Here is a 22,268-nt window from a genome sequence, read left to right on the forward strand (position 1 = left end):
ATGAGGAGCAAGCTTGGCGCTAAAATGTTATCTATGAGACTACAAACTCCCTTAACTTCTGAATGGGATGGAACAGGATCTCATTTAAGATCATGCTATTGATCAGTGACTCTTGAGACATTTCTGGAATTATTTGTCCCTTTTGCTACTTTAAACCTAAGCTGGTGACAAGGATAAAACATTTGAGTACATACATGGACAGGAACTCAACTTGTGTTCCTCTCTACAAATCATTCTTCCTATCATTTGCTGAAACTATCTGCTCTTTTTCTCTTCCACTCACTGTTGGAATTTCTGATTTAAGAAAACCAGGTTTAGGGAGAAAAGCCAGAAAAAAAGAGAGAGAGAGAGAGAGAGAAAGAAAGAGCCATTTTTTCATCCAATGTTATTGTCCCTTAGTTTTAGGACTGCAGCCTTAAAACCTTAATACAGTGATACCTCGTCTTACAAACGCCTCATCATACAAACTTTTCGAGATACAAACCCTGGGTTTAAGATATTTTTGCCTCTTCTTACAAACTATTTTCACCTTACAAACCCACTGCCACCGCTGGGAAACCCTACCTCCAGACTTCCGTTGCCAGCGAAGCACCCGTTTTTGCACTGCTGGGATTCCCATGAGGCTCCCCTCCATGGGAAACCCCACCTCTCGACTTCCGTGTTTTTGTGATGCTGCAGGGGAATCCCAGCAGCACAAAAACGGGGGCTTCGCTGGCAATGGAAGTCCGGAGGTAGGGTTTGCCAGCGAGGGGAGCCTCAGTGAAATTGCAGCATCGCAAAAACACAGAGGTCCAGAGGTGGGGTTTCGAGGACTTCGGTGTTTTTGCAATGCTGCAATTTCACTGATGCTCCCTTCGCTGGGAAACCCCACCTCCGGACTTCCGCTGCCAGCAAAGCACTCGTTTTGGCGATGCTGGGATTCCCCTGCAGCATTGCAAAAGCACAGAAGTCTGGAGGTGGGGTTTCCCATTGAGGGGATCCTCAGGGAAATCCCAGCAGCACAAAAACGGGCACTTCGGCTAGCAAAGGGGGCGAATTTTGGTCTTGCACGCATTAATAGCTTTTCCATTGATTCCTATGGGAAACATTGTTTCGTCTTACAAACTTTTCACCTTAAGAACCTCATCCCGGAACCAATTAAGTTTGTAAGACAAGGTATCACTGTATCATAAACACCGTAAAACCAAGTTGAAACTGTTCTATTGCTCAGGATTCTTCCTATAGAGAAGGTAGAAGCAGAAAAAATAAAGAGGTCTGGATTGCTAAATTAAACGCTGCATTTTGAAAATCTTACATTGCTTGTTCAGTAAAGGGAAAAGAGAGAGAGAGAGAGAGACACGGAGGGAGGAAGAGAGAGAGAGAGACAGAGAGAAAGAGCACAAAAACACACCTTGTTTTTAACATTATTAGCAGGCATGGAAGCAACTGAATAACGCTTTCATTACAGCACATCTGAATTCTTCCTGAATAATTCAAAAGTGCCAAACATAAGACTTGTTGCTTGGATGTGCTAATGAAAATATCAAGGGAATTAATTAACAGTCAATTATATCAATTTTAGATTTGGACATTGATTCTGATGCTAAAAGCAAATTCTATACCAGTGTATTCTCTCTCTCTCTCTCTCTCTCTTTTCTCTCTCTTTCCCACCCAACCTCTCTCCTACTCCCATTTACTTAGTACCACTTGGTGTAATCATTCCAGTTGAAAGTGTGAAGAAAATAGAACTTACGATTGTTCCTTGTTTCCTCTCTCCCACCCGATTTGCTCAAGATAAATAAGTATAAAGGCAGACTGGAGAATGCATATTTTTAAAAAAGCCATGGATATGCAGATTTTGCTAGATTTTGATCTTTGCAGTACTGTAATCTGTTTCAGGAAAAAGAGAAATGCGAAGCTTCAGCTGACAAATTATTAGAAAAGGAAAGAGCAAAAAAATAAATAAAAAAGCTGCATATTATATGGACTTCTACTATTTATCTTTTAAATTTTCCTCCTAAACAGGCAGATTCAGTTTTTTAAAAAAAGAAAAAGGGGAAAGGAATGTGAAAAGCTAATCGGCTAAAGCAATTATTTCCTAAACAGGACTTTGGGTTTTTTGCTATAGTTGCATGTGAAATGAGAGCCTTCTTTTCTTCTCTCCCTTACTTTAGATTCAAATATATAGCAAATATGAATATTTTCAGATCTTTGATATTAGGGGAAGGCAGTTCATTGAAATCAGTTTTTGCATGATTTGGCACGAGTTGTCTAGACTGGTTTATGAAAAATGACAGCTAGTAGGAAAGTAATTAAAAATGTATTTTGCTGAAAGCAAAAGTATTTTTGGAATCAATAACAACCATCTTTAATTTGCCAACCAGTTCTACAATTATTTTATATTAATGGAAGGATTTAATGGCGTGCAATCATATCGCTATCTACATGTGTAGGCAGGATTACTTCATATTTGGAGGTCTTTTCTTTTAACCAAAAATGGAACGGGGGAAGAAAGGACAAACACCTTTGATTATTTCGTTAATGTATGTAGCTCATAATTGATGTTGGCCGAAAGCATCTAAAACCATGGCAAAGGCGATGAGAAGCAATATTTAAAAGACAAAGGGTAGTATCTTATCAAAACAATAATCCAAGTGCAATTCTCAAGGAGCTGCTCATCAGATGACAGAGCTGATATGACCTTGATTGATCGCAAGAAATCTGAGCAGGGTGATGCCAACGAGCCCAAGAAAATCCTTAAGGAAGTTGGATCACATGTCACAGATTCGTCTCTTGATGTGATCTCTTGATGCAACTTCCTGCAGCCTTAAGGCAAGTCACTTCTGTATAAATGTTATGAATCTCCTTATGCAGTCACTAGAAACCATGGACAATTCCAACAAACCTTCACAGTGTGGCAATTTAGGAACCAGTGCAGAGAAATAACGAAGACACTTTTGTAGAAAAACAGTAGTGAACAATTTTACTCTTCAGTGCAAGCAAAATATCTTCTGTCTTATTCTTCTATTAACAAGAAACTTTACTTTATCTATATGCATTAAAGCTTACTTACAAGTAGATATTAGACAACAGAATATAACTCCAAGTAAATCAAACTTCTGTGAAATCAAACTGTCCACTTAGGAAGCAACACTGATTGACAATCAATTTCACATGCTGTTGTGCACATTCAACTTTGTACAGAACGAAGTATTCAATGAGAATATTTCATTCATTCAGATCTAGGATGTGTTGTTTGAGTGTTCCCTTTATTATTATTTTTGAGCAGTATAGTATTTATTTATTTTTTTAAAAAGTTTGAGTTTCTTGGGTTTGAGGTTGAGGATGCATTTTGAAACCCATAAAATGGGTTAAATTCCACCCCACGTTAGGCATTTATACTGTAATCACAACCATCGAATTGCAGATAGAAATCACATTCCTTACTTCATCCCCAGAAGAAAAGATGATAAACTTCTGCTGAATTTCCAAAAGACTTTCGCTGGAAGAGCCATCGGATGCTCAGGATGACAGTATGATAGATATAGGTCTCCAGGAAAACACTAAAGGTGCAGTGAGTGACAGACACAGATCAATGCCTGTTCGGTGAACATAGTTTCAACCTTGTTTCGTTGTTATTAATCCTTTAATTTAATCTCCTCTTTCAAAATAAATGACAGCGCATTACTGATGTCGTTCGGAATTGATCTCTTATTTCTGGATCAGAAATCTTCCCGGAGAACAACATATTTTGTTTCATTTTTTTACAGTAGCTAATAAACCCATTGATCTTTCGGGTGTTGAAAGAGCAAGTGCCCACACCCATAATTCAATGCCTGGGGAGGGTAAAAACAGCTCCCCACCCTCAGAAGTCCTCTGGAGGCCGGAAACGGCCTGTTTCCCAACTTCTGGTGGGCCCAGTAGGCTCATGTTTCACCCGCACCAGGCTCCAAATATTTCTCTGGAGCTGGAGGAGGGTAAAAACAACCTCCCTGATCCCCCTGGAAGCTCTCTGGAAGCCAAAAATGCCTTCTCAAAGCCTCTGTGTGAGCCAAAAATCAGCTAGCCGGCACACACAGGCATGCTGGAGCTGAGCTAGGGCAATGGCTCGCGTGCCATCTGTGGCATCCATGCCATAGGTTTCCCATCACTGATCTAGTAGAAGGAATGCCTGAAAAGTCTAGATTTCAACCATTCCACCCATAGCTTCTTCTTGGTGACAATAGATATACACCCTTCAAGACAGAGAGGTTGGACCAGGATTGGCAGCCACTACAGCAGCATGAAAGATTTACGACATGCAAGCAAGCTGCCCATTACTGGAGCCAGGGCTTGCAATATTCAAGACAGGAGGTGATGAGGGCCTGAGCAAAATCTGCATATCATCTTTTGCACCCTTCTGAGAGCCCATGGGGAAGTCTGATTCATTTATTGCAATTTATTTTTATTTGTTTATCCCATAAACTCCCCCCAGAGATCAGAATATTACCTTCCCCCTTGGCCTATACATTTATGATGGCATGTTTGTGTGTATGTTTGGTTTTTTAAATAAGGGTTTTAAAAATTATTTTAAATATTAGATTTGTTATATGTTGTTTCATTATTGTTGTTAGCCGGCCCGAGTCTACGGAGAGGGGCGGCATACAAATCAAATCAAATCAGATCAGATCAAATCAAATGTTGTTTGGCGAGACCCAGGGGAAGAGCCTCCTCTGTGGCGGCCCCGGCCCTCTGGAACCAACTCCCCCCAGAGATTAGAATTGCCCCCACCCTCCTTGCCTTTCATAAGCTGCTTAAAACCCACCTCTGCCGCCAGGCATGGGGGAATTGAGATACACTTTCCCCCTAGGCCTTTAAAATTTTATGCATGGTATGTCTGTATGTATGATTGGTTTTTATATAATGGGTTTTAACTGTTTTTAGTATTGGATTATACTGTTTTGTTACTGTTGTTAGCCGCCCCGAGTCTGCGGAGAGGGGCGGCATACAAATCCAATAAATAAATAAACAAATAGATAGATAGATAGACAGACAGACAGACAGACAGACAGACAGATAGATAGATAGACAAATCAAATCAAATCAAATCAAATCAAATCAAATCAAATCAAATCAAATCAACAAACAAATAAATAATCTTGCCCTAAGCCATGAAGGGCTTTATCGCTAATAACCTGTGGCAAGAAAGGTCATAAAATGAGGCAAAATTCGCTTAACAAATGTCTTGCTCAATTGTATTTGTAAGTCAAGGACCACCTGGTACTCACCTCTCGTAACATCTTGCTTGGCGAGGATGCTCCTTCTTACAAATTATTTTTAAAAATTGTACTGCAGAGCATACGATTGGCAAGAAAAGAAATTCTCACATTTCAGCTTCCCTGCCCATCCAGATGTGCCTAGGAGAAACACCGTTTACGAGACAGCTTCGATTTCTATCAGTATTTCTCTTTGTCTGGTGGATTTCGAATTCACTCTGTTCTGTCTCTCTAGCAGATTATATGGTAACAAAAACAATCCTCCCAGAAAAGTGTAACGTCTGAGGCATGTTCCTTGTGTCTGTGTGTGCATTTCTTTTATTATTATTTTTTGTGTGTGCTCCGTTTTGGCCAGATGATTGTGTGGGGTTTTTTCCCCGCCCCTGAAAACATTTCCCCTTACGGAATGGTTTTGGATTGTTTTGCATTTTTGCAAAATGTGTTACCATGTACGGTGCATTAACAGGTACAGTTGGAAGCTAGGAAGCTTCGCTAGGAAAATAAAAGCTTAAAGTCAGGCCATTATGACTCTGGGTGCAAATAGGTTCCTTGTGGGATCATCTCTCACCCCACTGGGATAGGCCCGTCCGATTTGTGGTTTCATAGGAAGCGTGCTGTGGTTCTCATCACCCCACTGTCTCCCAGTGGCTATTAGTAGTGTGTTTTTGTGTCTATGTGTGTGTTGTTGGAACAGTCACCTCTGTATGTTTGGATTTTGGGAAAAGGCGTTATTGTTGGAGTAACGTGTTGCCGAAGCTAGCCCATCCAGATAGCCAAAGCAAATAGCCAGTCTGCATCAGACCAAGTTTCAAGTTCATTTGGATTTGTATGCCGCCCCTCTCCAAGAACTCGGGTTGGGCGAACCGAACCCGCAAAGTTCAGGCTCGTACCGAACTTTGCGCGGTTTGGTATACTGAACCCAAACCCGATTTTTTTTAAAGTTCGGGAAAAGTTCGGGTTCGGGTTCGGGAGAACGCCAGGAAGCGCTGCCGCCCAGCTATCACCTTCAGAAACAGCCGGGGCGCTTCTTGGCGGTCTCCTGAACGCCGAACTCGGAAGTTCGGCAAAAGTTCAGGTTCAGGTTCGGGAGAGTGCCGGGAAGTGACGTCCTTCCTGGATTCCCCATTTCAGCCGGCCAGGAAGGACGTCTCAGTGACGTCAAAGCTCTGCCCCTGGAATCTCCTCGTGGGATTCTTCACCTCCTTTTTCGGCTCCCAACCAGCCAACAGCTCCCCGACTGTCCTGGGAAGCACCACCGCCCAGCTGTCACCTTCAGAAACAGCTGGGGCGCTTCTCGGCAGTCTCCCGAATGCCGAACTTGGACTAAGGGTTTGGGTTCAGGAGAGCGCCAGGAAGCACCCCGGCTGTTCCAGAAAGTGACAGCTGGGAGGCAGCGCTTCCTGGCACTTTCCCAATCCTGGGCCTAGAAAGTTTAGAACTAAGACGCCTTAAACAATATCTAAGTATTGCCCACAAGATCATATGCTGCAACGTCCTGCCTGTCGGTGACTACTTCAGCTTCAACCACAACAACACAAAAGCACACAACAGATTTAGACTTGATATTAACCGCTCCAAACTTGACTGTAAAAAATACGACTTCAGTAACCGAGTTGTTGCAGCATGGAACTAATTACCGGACTCCATAGTGGCATCCCCGAACCCCCAACACTTTACCCTTAGATTATCCACAATTGACCTTTCCAGATTCCTAAGAGGTCAGTAAGGGGCGAGTACAAGTGCACTAGAGTGCCTTCCATCCCCTGTCCTATTGCTCTCCTATATCTCCTATACCATTCTCCTTTTCCTATATTTCTTCTATTCTTTCATTGATATATTTTATTCCTATATCTTCTCTTCTCTTCTTTCTTAGATATATCTTTCTATGAGCATATCCTCTATAACCTTCATTATATATTTACTATATGTATACCCACTGTAACCCTCATTGTGTAATGGACAAAATCAATCAATCAATAAAAATAAATAATAAAAGGAACCCTTTTCTCTGCACAGTTACTTTGGTGTTGAACCAGAAAGGTAACGTGTATTTTGTAGGTTTGCCTTTGACTAAAAACTGTTTCTTTTAACATTTTAGGTTGAGAGTTGGAATTCTTAACATAGGTAGGGGGTTGTTTTCCTTTGTGAAAACTGGGAGGAAATTACCTGTTGATCCTTCGCAGAACCACGCGACTGGCTTGTTTCCATTTGTGTGTCCTCTCTCTCTCTCTCTCCCATTCATTTCCTATCATCTTTTCGAACAGCTTCAAAACTGAAGGTCGGAGTTACAATTTAGCTGACAGCCCCACTCTTTTGTGTTAAGCAAGCATTTCGTTTCGAAGAAAATCTCGGAGCCCTGAAACTGAAAGGAAAGCAGAATAAAAGATGCCGAAAGGCTCAAGCGAGGGGATGCGGCATGTTAGAACTTTCTGCAGTGCTTTTTGACTTTAAATGGCTAATAAAAACTTCGAGGTGGCTCTCCAGGAAGACCTTAGCATCAGCAGCTAGCCTTCATTTTGGTGGGTGGGAAAGTGGTATAAAAATTAGCCTGGAATGAGCATTTATAGCTAATCTATATCTCTATATTTTATCTATCTACACCTATCTACTATATTTAAACCTCTCTCTCTTCCTCCCATTCCTCTCTCTCTCTTTCTTTCTATCTCTCTCTCTCTCTCTCTATCTCATCTATTTATATACATATACATATTTATTTGTATATTTATATACCTATACATACACATACAGTACATACACACACACACACATACAGCGGATATATATATATATGTATATCCTCCTTTCAGCTTTGTGTATATGCTTAGTGCGTGTTTGTATATATATACATACACTATCTATCTATCTACCTACCTACCTACCTATTCTCTCTCTCTCTCTCCATACATCCATCCATTTCTTTCTTTCTTTCTACTATCTGTCTGTCTGTCTGTCTGTCTGTCTGTCTGTCTGTCCGTCCATCCGTCTGTCCATCCATCCATCCATCATCTATTTCTATCAATCCATCTCTATCTATCTATCTATCTATCTATCTATCTATCTATCTATCTATCTATCTATCTATCTATCTATCTATCTACTGTATTTGTCCATCCATCCATCATCTATTTCTATCAATCCATCTCTCTCTCTATATCTATCTATCTATCTATCTATCTATCTATCTATCTATCTATCTATCTATCTACTGTATTTGTCCATCCATCCATTCATCTATCATCTATTTCTCTCCATCCATCCATCCATCTCTCTCTCTCTCTCCATCCATCCATCCATCCATCCATCTATCTATTTCTCTCTCTCTCCATCCATCCATCCATCTATTTCTCTCTCTCTCTCCCTACCTACCTACCTACCTACCTACCTACCTACCTACCTACCTACCTATCTATCTATCTATCTATCTATCTATCTATCTGTCTGTCTATCTAGGGTGCACTTTGGTGGCTTTCCCAAGATCCACCCTCTCTTCTTTATCTGAGACTCTAATGAGGGTGTAAAGCCATTCTACTTCCTTAGACAGATCTCCATTTTGGAGGGTGAAGATCCCAATCCGTTTTATGCTCCCTCTTCCTACCCCCTTCCAATTGTTTCATCAGCTGCCTGCCTTGTCAGCTCACACCTGACAAGTGACAAGCCTTGGGCTCCTGCTGACTAGATAATCAAAGTCTTGTCAGAGCTGTCAATACCCTGCAGATAGAAGAGGACAAAGAGAGGGAAGGTTTCTACAGAAACCTCCATCATAAGAAAGAGGGAGAGGCGAGAGAAAGACCCCCTCGGTTCCTTTAACGGAAATCAACGATGGGTTGTGAAACATTATTCATGCTTAAGGTTCCCTCCACCCCCGGCTTAATGAAGATTGGAGAAATATAGGCAAGTGGAGAATTCACACAAGGGACTCTTCAAGGTTCTCTCCCAGGCTGTTGCTTTTAATTTGTACAAAAACACGCCTTTCCCACTTGCTTAACTTTCTTGAAAAAAATGTGAAGAAGAACGTTGCTTCTTCAAAAGCTGGGATTAATTCCTGCTCAGTTATTCACCATATTTGATGCCTCGGCTGTGAAAATATTTGAAAAATGGCTTCATTCTTTCAGCCTCCGGCTTTCACTTGTTCATCCTTCCTCTTCCCCATTATTTTAACGTTGTTGTCGGAACGTCCCCTATCTTGAAACATCACAGCCAAACCAACTACAAGTCAATCCAGCCTGACTAGAGTTAGAAACATAGAAACATAGAAGACTGACGGCAGAAAAAGACCTCATGGTCCATCTAGTCTGCCTTTATACTATTTCCTGTATTTTATCTTACAATGGATATATGTTTATCCCAGGCATGTTTAAATTCAGTTCCTGTGGATTTACCAACCACGTCTGCTCGAAGTTTGTTCCAAGGATCTACTACTCTTTCAGTAAAATAATATTTTCTCATGTCGCCTTTGATCATTCCCCCAACTAACTTCAGATTGTGTCCCCTTGTTCTTGTGTTCACTTTCCTATTAAAAACACTTCCCTCCTGAACCTTATTTAACCCTTTAACATATTTAAATGTTTCGATCATGTCCCCCCTTTTCCTTCTGTCCTCCAGACTATACAGATTGAGTTCATGAAGTCTTTCCTGATACGTTTTATGCTTAAGACCTTCCACCATTCTTGTAGCCTGTCTTTGGACCTGTTCAATTTTGTCAATATCTTTTTGTAGGTGAGGTTTCCAGAACTGAACACAGTATTCCAAACGTGGTCTCACCAGCGCTCTATATAAGGGGATCACAATCTCCCTCTTCCTGCTTGTTATACCTCTAGCTATGCAGCCAAGCATCCTACTTGCTTTTCCTACTGCCCGACCACACTGCTCACCCATTTTGAGACTGTCAGAAATCAGTACCTCTAAATCCTTTTCTTTTGAAGTTTTTGCTAACACAGAACTGCCAATGCAATACTCAGATTGAGGATTCCTTTTCCCCAAGTTAGCTTGATGAGTTGGCAGAATATTCTGATCCTGCCTTGCCTTCTTTGCAGCGGCGTGAAATATTTACTCATTTATTTATTTTGTCCCATACAAAATGAAAGTTAAAGAGAATAAAAACACGTAGTAGTAAATATCAAGGAAAGGGTAGGAGAAGAGATATGAGAATAAAATACGTTAATGAAGACTAGAGGAAAAGATATATGAATGGAGTCTTCGGAGAGGGGCGGCATACAAATCTAATAAATTGAATTGAATTCTATATTGATATAACCCTAGCTGTTTTATTTTATGCATGGTTTGTCTGGATGTATGACTGTTTTTTTATAATGGGTTTTTCATGACTGTTTTTAATATTAGATTTGTATTTGTATTATTTGTTGTGAGCCGCTCCGAGTCCTCGGAGAGGGGCGGCATACACGTCTAATAAATTATGATTATGATTGTGATTGTGATTGTGTTCAGTTCTGGAGACCTCACCTACAAAAAGATATTGACAAAATTGAGACGGGTCCAAAGACGGGCTACAAGAATGGTGGAAGGTCTTAAGCATAAAATGTATCAGGAAAGACTTCATGAACTCAGTGTGTATAGTCTGGAGGACAGAAGGAAAAAGGGGGACATGATAGAAACATTTAAATATGTTAAAGGGTTAAATAAGGTTCAGGAGGGAAGTGTTTTTAATAGGAAAGTGAACACAAGAACAAGGGGACACAATCTGAAGTTAGTTGGGGGAAAGATCAAAAGCAACTGAGAAAACATTATTTCACTGAAAGAGTAGTAGATCCTTGGAACAAACTTCCAGCAGACGTGGTTGGTAAATCCACAGTAACTGAATTTAAACATGCCTGGGATAAACATATATCCATTGTAAGATAAAATACAGGAAATAGTATAAGGGCAGACTAGATGGACCATGAGGTCTTTTTCTGCCGTCAGTCTTCTATGTTTCTATGTTTCTATTATTTTCAAGCTGCAGGAATCCACTGCAGAAAAGAACTTCCATATTTCATTGCTATCCTCCAATACTCATGAAAACTGACTGTCTCCAGATATTTCTGGGCACTCCACAGATCCAAAAGGATGGGGAGGTTCCAGGTCCTCTCCAATTTTTTCCCTGGGTGTGTTTCTTTTCCCTGAAGGAGACTCAAAGAATGGGGAATTTACTCCTGCGTTTGACATGCAATGAAAGATTATTAAGATAAAATGAGGGAACTTATCTATAGGATACTAGAATACTCTTGCAGTAAAGTTGTGGGGCTATATACATGCATATACATCTGCATATATATCCCTTGTCAATTCAGTTAAATGTATAATTACTTAGAAGATATACTGAGATACTTCTCTTTCTATCCAGATGTTTGGGTGAATATATTTCTACACCTGTATTTTTAGCTAAATGAAGCCTTGTTTATTTACAAACTAGCCAATGTTAAATACACACCATTTGTTTTGTTTACCCGAAAAAAGGTCCTCTAATTTGTATGTTTATGTGTACATAGACACTAATATATGATTCAGTTTAATAACTATGCCCCAACTATGAATTAATTCAAATCTTGTACTTTCATTAAAAATGATCTCTATCTATTTTATGTTGATCATTAAGAAGGAATATTTCACACAAGAGATTTGTCATATTAAAGAGGATAAAAACCACTTAGATCAATTACGTGTATTAATGTAATCTTGACATAGATTATAAAAATAGTTTATATTCTATATTTAGGGAAATATTAAAAAGCTGGTTTTGTGTGGAAGAGAAAGAGGCACAATCCAAATTCATATTTAAAGAATATTACAGTATGGGGAAAAGTGTTAACCGATGAGAAACTCCACTTACTCCAGAGCATAGTAAAAATAAAGGTAAAAGCCATTAAATAATTAAGAAGGGTTAAAGATATTGTGCTTTGGGGAACTTTTATGCCAGTACAACCAGAACTATGAAGAGCTTGAGATGACATAGCTCTCTAGAACTAATGGAAGTATGACATGATCAGTGAAGTGAACGAGAAGAGAGTTTGAACATCGATCAGTTCTTAATATGTGTCCACAATTTTATTCAAAGAGATCATTTTAAGTTTGTAAACTATGTATTGCATTGGCAGTTCTGTGTTAGCAAAAACTTCAGAAGAGAAGGATTTAGGGGTAGTGATTTCTGACAGTCTCATAATAGCTGAGCAGTGTGGTCGGGCAGTAGGAAAAGCAAGTAGGATGCTTGGCTGCATAGCTAGAGGTATAACAAGCAGGGAGAGGGAGATTATGATCCCGCTATATAGAGCGCTGGTGAGACCACATTTGGAATACTGTGTTCAGTTCTGGAGACTTCACCTACAAAAAGATATTGACAAAATTGAACGGGTCCAAAAACGGGCTACCAGAATGGTGGAAGGTCTTAAGCATAAAACGTATCAGGAAAGACTTAATGGACTCAATCTGTATAGTCTGGAGGACAGAAGGAAAAGGGGGGGACATGATCGAAACATTTAAATATGTTAAAGGGTTAAATAAGGTTCAGGAGGGAAGTGTTTTTAATAGGAAAGTGAACACAAGAACAAGGGGACACAATCTGAAGTTAGCTGGGGGAAAGATCAAAAGCAACGTGAGAAAATATTATTTCACTGAAAGAGTAGTAGATCCTTGGAACAAACTTCCAGCAGACGTGGTTGGTAAATCCACAGTAACTGAATTTAAACATGCCTGGGATAAACATATATCCATTGTAAGATAAAATACAGCAAATAGTATAAGGGCAGACTAGATGGACCATGAGGTCTTTTTCTGCCGTCAGTCTTCTATGTTTCAGTCTTCTATGTCTGGGGACCCTTGAGTGTTGACACCTAGATTCGCGCATTGTTAATTTCATGACCCAATAATTACTTGTGAGATTTATTTATTTACTTACTTACTTACTTACTTACTTACTTACTTACTTACTTATTTATTATTTAGATTTGTATGCCGCCCCTCTCCGCGGACTCGGGGCCGCTCACAGCATATACTAATAATACTAATAATACTAGTAATACTAATAATAATAATAATAATGGCTCCATGTGCCACCTGTGCCATGCGTGCCATAGTTTTGCAATCACGGCCCTATACCATTTAAGTCAAATAGGTGTCCAATCTCTTCTTAAAAACCTCCAGTGATGAAGCACTTACAACTGATGCAGGCAAGCTATTCCACCGGTTGATTGTTCTCACTATTAGGAGGTTTCTCCTTTGTTCTAGGTTGCTCCTTTCCTCAATTAGTTTCCATCCAATGTTTCCTGTCTTCCATCTGGTGCTTTTTGAAAGTAGTTTATGTTTTCCATAAAACTGGTAGCGTGATAAAAAGTTCTGCTTCCCGAAGAAATAATGTCCGTATTCCTAGGTAACTGGTTTAATTCCCCTTTCTTATTTGCCTCCCTAATTCCGCCCTTAAAAACTGGAGTCTTCTTAGTTTTGGGATGGACGGTTTTATGCAATTCCCCTTCTGCCTCTTTTGAATATTTTCCTCTTTTGACTTCGGATGTGATGTCCTTCTCTGAGACTTTGCATAAAGAAAGGAGAGGACGGTGATAGAAGAGAGAGGGATTATTTATCTGTTCTTAAAGGCAAGATTTTAATTGGAAACATACAGGCGAATTCCAATAACACCGCTACTCCACTCATCACCTGTACCTTACATTTTATCGGCCTTAATGATTTTTAATATGTGTGCAGCTTTGGGGCTGGGCGGAGGGTGGAGGGGGAGGACAACCAAAAAATATAGAGCAGTCTCAAGGCTTTTAATTTGAAAGGGGGGGACTTTTAGAGGGAACACATATTGCATCAATGCAGTTTAATGCTGACATACAGTCGCTCGGAAAGAGACCTCGGCAAAGATTCCCCAGCTTTTCAAGGAGCTCGGCTGGTAAATCAGAAGGTGACAGCCTCAGAATCAATACTGAACTATTGTCCCAATATTGTGTTAGGAGTTGACTCAACTCTGTTACTGAAGAAGCCGGCTTGGGATCTTTGCATCTATAAATTTCAAGTCAATTTTATCTGAGGCTTAACTCATCTCACAGCGCAAAAGTAAGAAGATGTAAACCATGTATGCTTGGTCTAAATTTGAGATTGGATAATTACAACCCATAACAAAAGCTCTCCTCTCCTATAACTTTTACGTGTCACCAAAAATGGGCCAAGACATGTACCTGCAGAGTCGATAAATTGTTTGGAGTAGAAAAATCTGTAAATGTAGTTGGTGATTGGATACTGCACAGGCGCTACAAACAAACTGTGGAAAGGCTGATGATAGCTATGGTAAAACAGCAATAGCACTTAAATTTGCACAGACCAACACTCCGCAGTCTGCATTGGTTGCCGATTAATTTCCGGTCACAATTCAAAGTGTTGACCTATAAAGCCCTTCATGGCATCGGACCAGAATATCTCCGGGACCGCCTTCTGCCGCACGAATCCCAGCGACCAGTTAGGTCCCACAGAGTTGGCCTTCTCCGGGTCCCGTCAACTAAACAATGTCGTTTGGCGGGACCCAGGAGAAGAGCCTTCTCTGTGGTGGCCCCGAACCTCTAGAATCAGCTGCCCCCAGATATCAGAGTTGCCCCCACCCTCCTTGCCTTTCGCAAGCTGCTTAAAACCCACCTCTGCTGTCAAGCATGGGGGAACTGAATTTTTTTTCCCCTTCCCCCTAGGCTTATAGAATTTATACATGGTATGCTTGTTTGTATGATTGTTCTTTTAAATTGGGGTTTTTAGATTATTTTTTAATATTAGATGTGTTACATTGTCTTTTTTTATTGTTGTTAGCCGCCCCGAGTCTTCGGAGAGGAGCGGCATACAAATGAATAAATGAATGAATGAACGAACAAACAAACAAACAAACAAACAAACAAACAAACAAACAAACAAACAAATTTATAGCATAGGTTTACAGACTCAGCATATCACCCCAAAACAATTTACTTCATTTTACCGACCTCAGAAGGATGGAAGCCCGAGTCGACCTTGAACCAGTCAGGATCGAACTTTTGGCAATGGGTAGAGTCAGCCTGCAATACAGTACTACATTCTAACTACAGTGTTAAGAAGTGTGCAGAACGACCCTTGAGTTATCAAGGACAGTGCACAGTGAAAACAGGGGATTGCAGTAGATATCGAGGAGATATGAGTGAGTATCTAGGCATACACAGAGATAGTGCAATTAGTGTTTGCTTTTAGAAATAGCACAGTCAAGTTAAACAGTCCAGGTCATGCACATTCAAATTGGTCAATATCTCTCAATACAATAATCTTCTTACAAGCTTTGTCTAACATATCAGACAAACATTACAGCTTACAAATACATCAAGCTATCATAGAATGACACAGAGCTTACTATATCAGTCAGTGTCAATAACAATGAATCAGCAGAGAGAATCATGTTCTCTATCGCCCTCTTATGGTAACGTGCAACAACACAGCCAATTGGAATTCAGAAATACATTTAAAGCTATACTACCCTAATACATATAAGCATACACACAGTAGTTGGCTTGTTTATATATTGCCAACTGAACCATTTGGACAGTCAGAACACATTGAACCTCTCCTGAAAAAAAATCTGAATCTTGTGTCCCTAAAATTACTTTCGGCTGAACATGGAAAAGGTTGTTCTGAAAAAACTCACAACATTGGAACACCCATAGAGTGTTTGTCATCAAAACTAAAGAAAAAAAAGATGAAAACAATGGCAGATCCAGAATTACCCCTCAAGTCAGAGCTTGGTCAGAGCTGAGCTAGAGGATTCACAAAACAGAATATGGTGCTTTTTCCTGAAGCTTTAATTAATTAATTTATTTAGTAGATTTGTATGCCGCCCCTCTCCGTAGACTCGGGGCGGCTCACAACAATAACAAGAACAATGTAAGAACAAATCTAATAATTTAAACAACACTAAAAAACCCATTATTAAAAGCAAACGAACACACAAACATTCCATGTATAAACTGTATAGGCCCGGGGGAGATGTCTCAGTTCCCCCATGCCTGATGGCAGAGATGGGTCTTAAGAACTTTACGAAAGGCAAGGAGGGTGGGGGCAGTTCTAATCTCCAGGTGGAGCTGGTTCCAGAGGGTCGGGGCCGCCACAGAGAAGGCTCTTCTCCTGGGTCCCACCAAACGACATTGTTAGTCAACGGGACCCGGAGAAGACCAACTCTGTGGGACCTAACCGGTCGCTGGGATTCGTGCGGCAGAAGGCGGTCCCGGAGGTATTCTGGTCCGATGCCATGAAGGTATTCTGGTCCGATGCCATGAAGGGCTTTATAGGTCATAACCAACACTTTGAATTGTGCCCGGAAATTGATCGGCAACCAATGCAGACTGCGGAGTATTGGTGTAACATGGGCATACCTTGGGAAGCCCATGATTGCTCTCGCAGCTGCATTCTGCACGATCTGAAGTTTCCGAACAGTTTTCAAAGGTAGCCCCATGGAGAGAGCATTACAGTAGTCGAACCTCGAGGTGATGACGGCATGAGTGAATACATATCAGGAAAGACTTAATGAACTCAATTTGTATAGTCTGGAGGACAGAAGGAAAAGGGGGGACACGATCGAAACATTTAAATATGTTAAAGGGTTAAATAAGGTTCAGGAGGGAAGTGTTTTTAATAGGAAAGTGAACAGAAGAACAAGGGGACACAATCTGAAGTTAGTTGGGGGAAAGATCAAAAGCAACATGAGAAAATATTATTTTACTGAAAGAGTAGTAGATCCTTGGAACAAACTTCCAGCAGACGTGGTTGGTAAATCCACAGGAACTGAATTTAAACATGCCTGGGATAAACATATATCCATTGTAAGATAAAATACAGGAAATAGTATAAGGGCAGACTAGATGGACCATGAGGTCTTTTTCTGCCGTCAGTCTTCTATGTTTCTATGTTTCTATGAATATTTTATTGGCCAAGTGTAATTGGACACAGGGAATTTGTCTTTGGAGCATACACTCTCAGTGCGCATAAAAAGACAAGATACATTCGTCAAGAATCATAAGGCACAACACTTAATGATAGTCATAGTCAATTATAACAAGCAATTAAATCATACTAGGAAACAATCAATATAAATTGTAAGGATACAAACACCAAAGTTACAGTCATAAGTCATAAGTGGGAGGAGATGGGTGATAGGAATGATGAGAAGATTAATGGTAATAGCAATGCAGCCTGAGTGAATAGTTTGACAGTTTTGAGGACATTATTTGTTCAGCTTTTATAGTGCCAGAAGTATCTGAATAGGCAAGCTAGTCCAGTGGTTAATTGCTCTCACTGTTAGGGAATTTCTGCTTAGATCTAGGTTGTTTCTCTCCTTGGTTAGTTTCCATCCATTGTTTCTTGTCCTGACCTCAAGGGGCTTTGGAAAATAGTTTGATCCTTGTGTCTTTCTAGGAGGCCCTCAAATATGTTGCTGTTCTGTGCACTCTTTCTAGAATTTCAATGTCTTTTTTGTCTTGTGGTGACCAGGATTAGATGCATCATTCCAAGTGCTACGTTCCAAGTCCGCCTGCTACCGCATGAATCCCAGCGACCAATAAGGTCCCACAGAGTTGGCCTTCTCTGGGTCCCGTCGACTAAACAATGTCGTTTGGTGGGCCCCAGGGGAAGAGCCTTCTCTGTGGCGGCCCCGGCCCTCTGGAACCAACTCCTCCCAGAGATTAGAACTGCCCCCACCCTCCCTGTCTTTCATAAACTACTCAAGACTCACTTATACCGCCAGGCATGGGGGAGTTGAGACACCTTTCCCCCAGGATTTTTTTATACTTTGTTTTATGTTTGGTATGAATGTGCTGTTTGGTTTTTTAAAAAAATAATGATAGGGTTTTAGATGCTTTTTAATATTAGATTTGTTCTACTACTATATTGTTTTTATTATTGTTGTGAGCCGCCCCGAGTCTTCAAAGAGGGGCGGTATACAAATCTAATAACTAACTAAGTAACTAACTAAGTAACTAACTAACTAAATAACTAACTAAATAACTAACTAAGTAACTAAGTAACTAAGTAACTAAGTAACTAAGTAACTAAGTTAACTAAGTAACTAAGTAACTAAGTAAGTAAGTAAGTAACTAACTAACTAACTAACTAACTAAATAAAGTGTATCCTATTAAAGCTTTGTAAAGATCATGTGATCTTGATTCTATCACCCAATTTTGATTTGATTTGTATGCCTCCCCTCTCCAAGGATTCGGGACGGCTCACAACATGTCGAAAAACAATATACAGTATACATAACTAAAAAATCCAATCAATATAACTAAAACTTTAAAAAACACTAATAAAGTTAAAATCATCCATTACTATTCACACATCAAAACATACTGCATACTCTTCTCTTTTGATTTCCACCAGAATCCCATAAAATAGATTACGGTCAGAATCTCCAATTAACTAGAGCTTGACAATTAATCAGAAGTTGAAATTCAGTTCTATCCAGCGCTTTTCTGATCCTGTAAAGAGGTGATTTCTTTGGCCATTAGATCATTGGGAGAATCACAATGAAATAAAATAACGTTTGGGAGACCAATCCACTAAACTGTGAGTTCCTTTCTATATTTCAGCCAAAGTGGGTTTCCCGGAGAAGTGGCTTGGTAGCCAGAAATCTATTTAACTCTGTCATAGTTGATTAAACAAGCCACTAATCAAGAGCTGACATGGTAATATCTTGACATAGAGTTCTTTGCATCTGTCTTCTATCCTGCTGTCTTAGGTCGGTTTGTTGCCAAAGTTTGGGAGTAGGGAAAATGTTTCATTGGAGACAAAGATGCTGCAAAGATTCCGCACAAAAACAGGAAAAGTTCTTTGTTGGCCAGAAAAAAAAATAATTGGATGGCAAATATTAATAGACTGTTTTATAAAATATTCCCCTACACCTCCCCTTGCTGGGATTTCCTTCATTTTTGCCAGCACCGCTTTGAAGTCCGGAGGTCGGGATTCCCAGCAAGGGGAGGCTCAGGGGAATCCCAGCAGTGCAAGAATGGGCGCTACGGGTGGCAATGGATGTCCGGAGGCGGGGATTCCCAGCGAGGGGAAGCTCAGGGGAATCCCAGCAGCGCAAGAACAGGCGCTTTGGGTGGCAACGGAAGTCCGGAGGTGGGGATTCCCAGCGAGGGGAGGCTCAGGGAAATCCCAGCAGAGCAAAAACGGGTACTTTGGATGGCAACAGAAGTCCGGAGGAAGGGATTCCCAGCGAGGGAAGGCTCAGGGAAATCCCAGTAGTGCAAGAACTGGCGCTTTGGGTGGCAATGGAAGTCCGGAGGCAAAGATTCCCAGTGAGGGGAGGCTCAGGGAAATCCCAGCAGCGCAAGAACGGGCGCTTTGGGTGGCAACGGAAGTCCGGAGGCAGGGATTCCCGTCAAGGGAAGGCTCAGGAGAATCTCAGCATTGCAAGGATGGCAACGGAAGTCCAGAGGCGGGGCATCCAAATGGAGGCGGCTCAGGTTCATAAATGGAAAATGGTTCGGAAGTAGAGGCAAAAAAATCTTAAACACAGGGTTCGTATTTCGAAAAGTTTGTCAGTAAAGGCATCCGTAAGTAGAGGTACCACTGTATATGGCAGGCCTAAGCAGGGGGTTTGACTAGAGGATCTCCAAAGCCCCTTCCATCTCTGTTATTTTATTCTATTCTAGTTACTATCACTGATGATCTCACGTGTCCACCCAATATTTATTTATTTATTTATTGTTAGAGTTGAAAGAGGCCATGAAGGCCATCAAGTTCAACCCCCTGTCCAAGCAGGAATCCTATAGCACACCAGTCAAGTGGCAGTTCAATCTTCTCTTAAAAAATGTCCAGAGTGTTGGAGTTCACAACGTCCGCTGGTAGGTTGTTTCATTGGTTGATTACTCTGACCATCAGGAAGTTCCTCCCTATCTCCATGTTGAATCTCTCCTTGGTCAGCTTCCAGCCGTTGTTCCTCGTCCGGCCCTCTGGTGCCCTGGAGATTAAAGTGATCCCCTCCTCTCTGTGACATCCCCTCGTATACTTGTAGACTGCTATCATGTCCGCTCTGGCCCTCCTTTTCTCTAGGCTATCCATGCCCAGTTCCCTCAGTCTCTCTTCGTAAGTCTTGGTTTCCAGTCCCTTAATCATCTGGGTTGCTCTTTTTTGCACCTTCTCCAGAGTTTCAATGTCTCTTTTGAAGTATGGTGATTATGAATGCAAGCCAAATGAAGCGCTAACTTTTCGTTTCCATAACAAGTCCACGTTATTCTTCAATAGCTTTCATCATTTAGAGCTTTCTCCAGAACAGAAAACCTGAATTGGAATCTGCTTGCCTGCAATTTCCTTTCAATGGGTGGAAATAAACACATAGCAGGAAAGCTCTCAATTCATTGTTAATTTTATTTTATTTAAAAAAAAAATAAGAGGCAGAATTGTAGGCATTTATCTAAAGTTCCGCACATCACTCAACTACAGATGCCCAATATGACAGCGCGCACAATACCCTAAACTTTAAGACTGGTTTCTGAATACGGTCCCTAGCGTCTGCTATTGATCTCTTGCTATTTTAATGCATTTTTACTGACCGACATGTCCTGTGGTAAAGAATATTGCCTAAATTAGTTATCTGATTGGTTCTTTTGATTAATGATGGGACTGTGCCTCATTACACATGACACCATGCTCAGAATAATCACTGTGGCCATAGAGGCTTTTGGATCGGCATCTTTTTCTAATGCCATCATTTTTAAAGTTCATTTATAAAATTATTTAATGTATACATCCTAAGTTGTAATTTATTTACATGACACTTTTTTCGATGGGAACTGTTGTAGTGTGTCACAAATGGCTAAGAAAACAAGGTAAACTAGATGTACAGATCAATGTTTCCTGGCTCAAGGGGGGAGGAAACCATAATCAAGATTCAGGAGCTGACCTTGTCCAAAGTCTTAACTTGTCACACAACAAACAGTGAGGTGTCCAGCAAATCACTAGGATCAGCAAGGATATGGTCAAAGGAAGGGGGGGGGAATCCACTCCCCCCCCTTTTGACCTGTGGTTTAGCTGAAACGTCTAAGTGTTTCCAGGCACAAAAGGAGGGGCCAACTCAGTAATGGGTTGCTGACCCCACAGGGGGGTGCGAGATGCAGTGGGGGTAATAATAGGTCACAATTCAAAGTGTTGGTTATGACCTATAAAGCCCTTCATGGCACTGGATCAGAATATCTCCGGGACCGCCTTCTGCCGCACGAATCCCAGCGACCAGTTGGCCTTCTCCGGGTCCCGTCAACTAAACAATGTCGTTTGGTGGGACCCAGGGGAAGAGCCTTCTCTGTGGCGGCCCCGACCCTTTGGAACCAACTCCCCCCAGATATCAGAGTTGCCCCCCACCCTCCTTGCCTTTCGTAAAGCTCTTAAGACCTATCTTTGTCGTCAGGCATGGGGGAACTGACACATCTCCCCCGGCCCTATACAGTTTATACATGGAATGTTTGTGTGTGTGTGTCTGCTTTTAATAATGGGGTTTTAGTGTTTTTTTTAATTATTAGATTTGTTTTTTACATTGTTCTTGTTATTGTTGTGAGCCGCCCCGAGTCTACGGAGAGGGGTGGCATACAAATCTAATAATAATAATAATAATAATAATAATAATAATAATAATAATAATGCGATTCTCTGACATTGAGAATTTCTGCTGCTTTTTGATTTGTAAGCTTTGTTTGTTTTGTTCCTGTAGCTCATTTGTCGATGGCTGCCCAGGTTCCACAGCAGCCACCGTGGTCCTTTTTATCCTGGGCAACGACCGAGCCAGTATGGACTTCTTTTTGTTTTGTCTCTCCATTAGTTTAAATGGGTTAGGTACGTTTAGTCCGGCTCCTCTGCTTTGACCACTCCGGTAAGGTTAGACCTACCAGTAGTTTACACTACCACAGGCACAGCCATCAGCTTCATTGAAGAACACAAGCCCCACTATCACGACAAGGCGTACCCATCAGTCTGCAACGACTGCAATGACTCTGGCATAAATCGAGCTGCAACGACTCTGGCATAAGCCAGTGAAAATGGTCCCAGTGGTA

At 41.0% G+C, this 22,268-nt stretch overlaps 1 long non-coding RNA gene across 2 annotated transcripts in view; it reads right to left on the reverse strand.

Moving 5' to 3' along the window:
- LOC139171840 (uncharacterized) overlaps positions 1-22,268 on the reverse strand; it is a 144,537-nt gene that overhangs the window by 59,452 nt on the left and 62,817 nt on the right. The window contains exon 3 of one of the 2 annotated variants that reach the window (XR_011559810.1): positions 7,514-7,596. The exons of the other annotated variant lie outside the window; for it this stretch is intronic. This is a non-coding gene — a long non-coding RNA (uncharacterized lncRNA). Of the gene's footprint in view, positions 1-7,513; positions 7,597-22,268 lie in introns of those variants that run through there. 2 annotated transcript variants of the gene reach the window in all.

Source organism: Erythrolamprus reginae, chromosome 9 (assembly GCF_031021105.1).
Source record: "Erythrolamprus reginae isolate rEryReg1 chromosome 9, rEryReg1.hap1, whole genome shotgun sequence".
NCBI classification, from domain to species: Eukaryota; Metazoa; Chordata; class Lepidosauria; order Squamata; family Dipsadidae; genus Erythrolamprus; species Erythrolamprus reginae.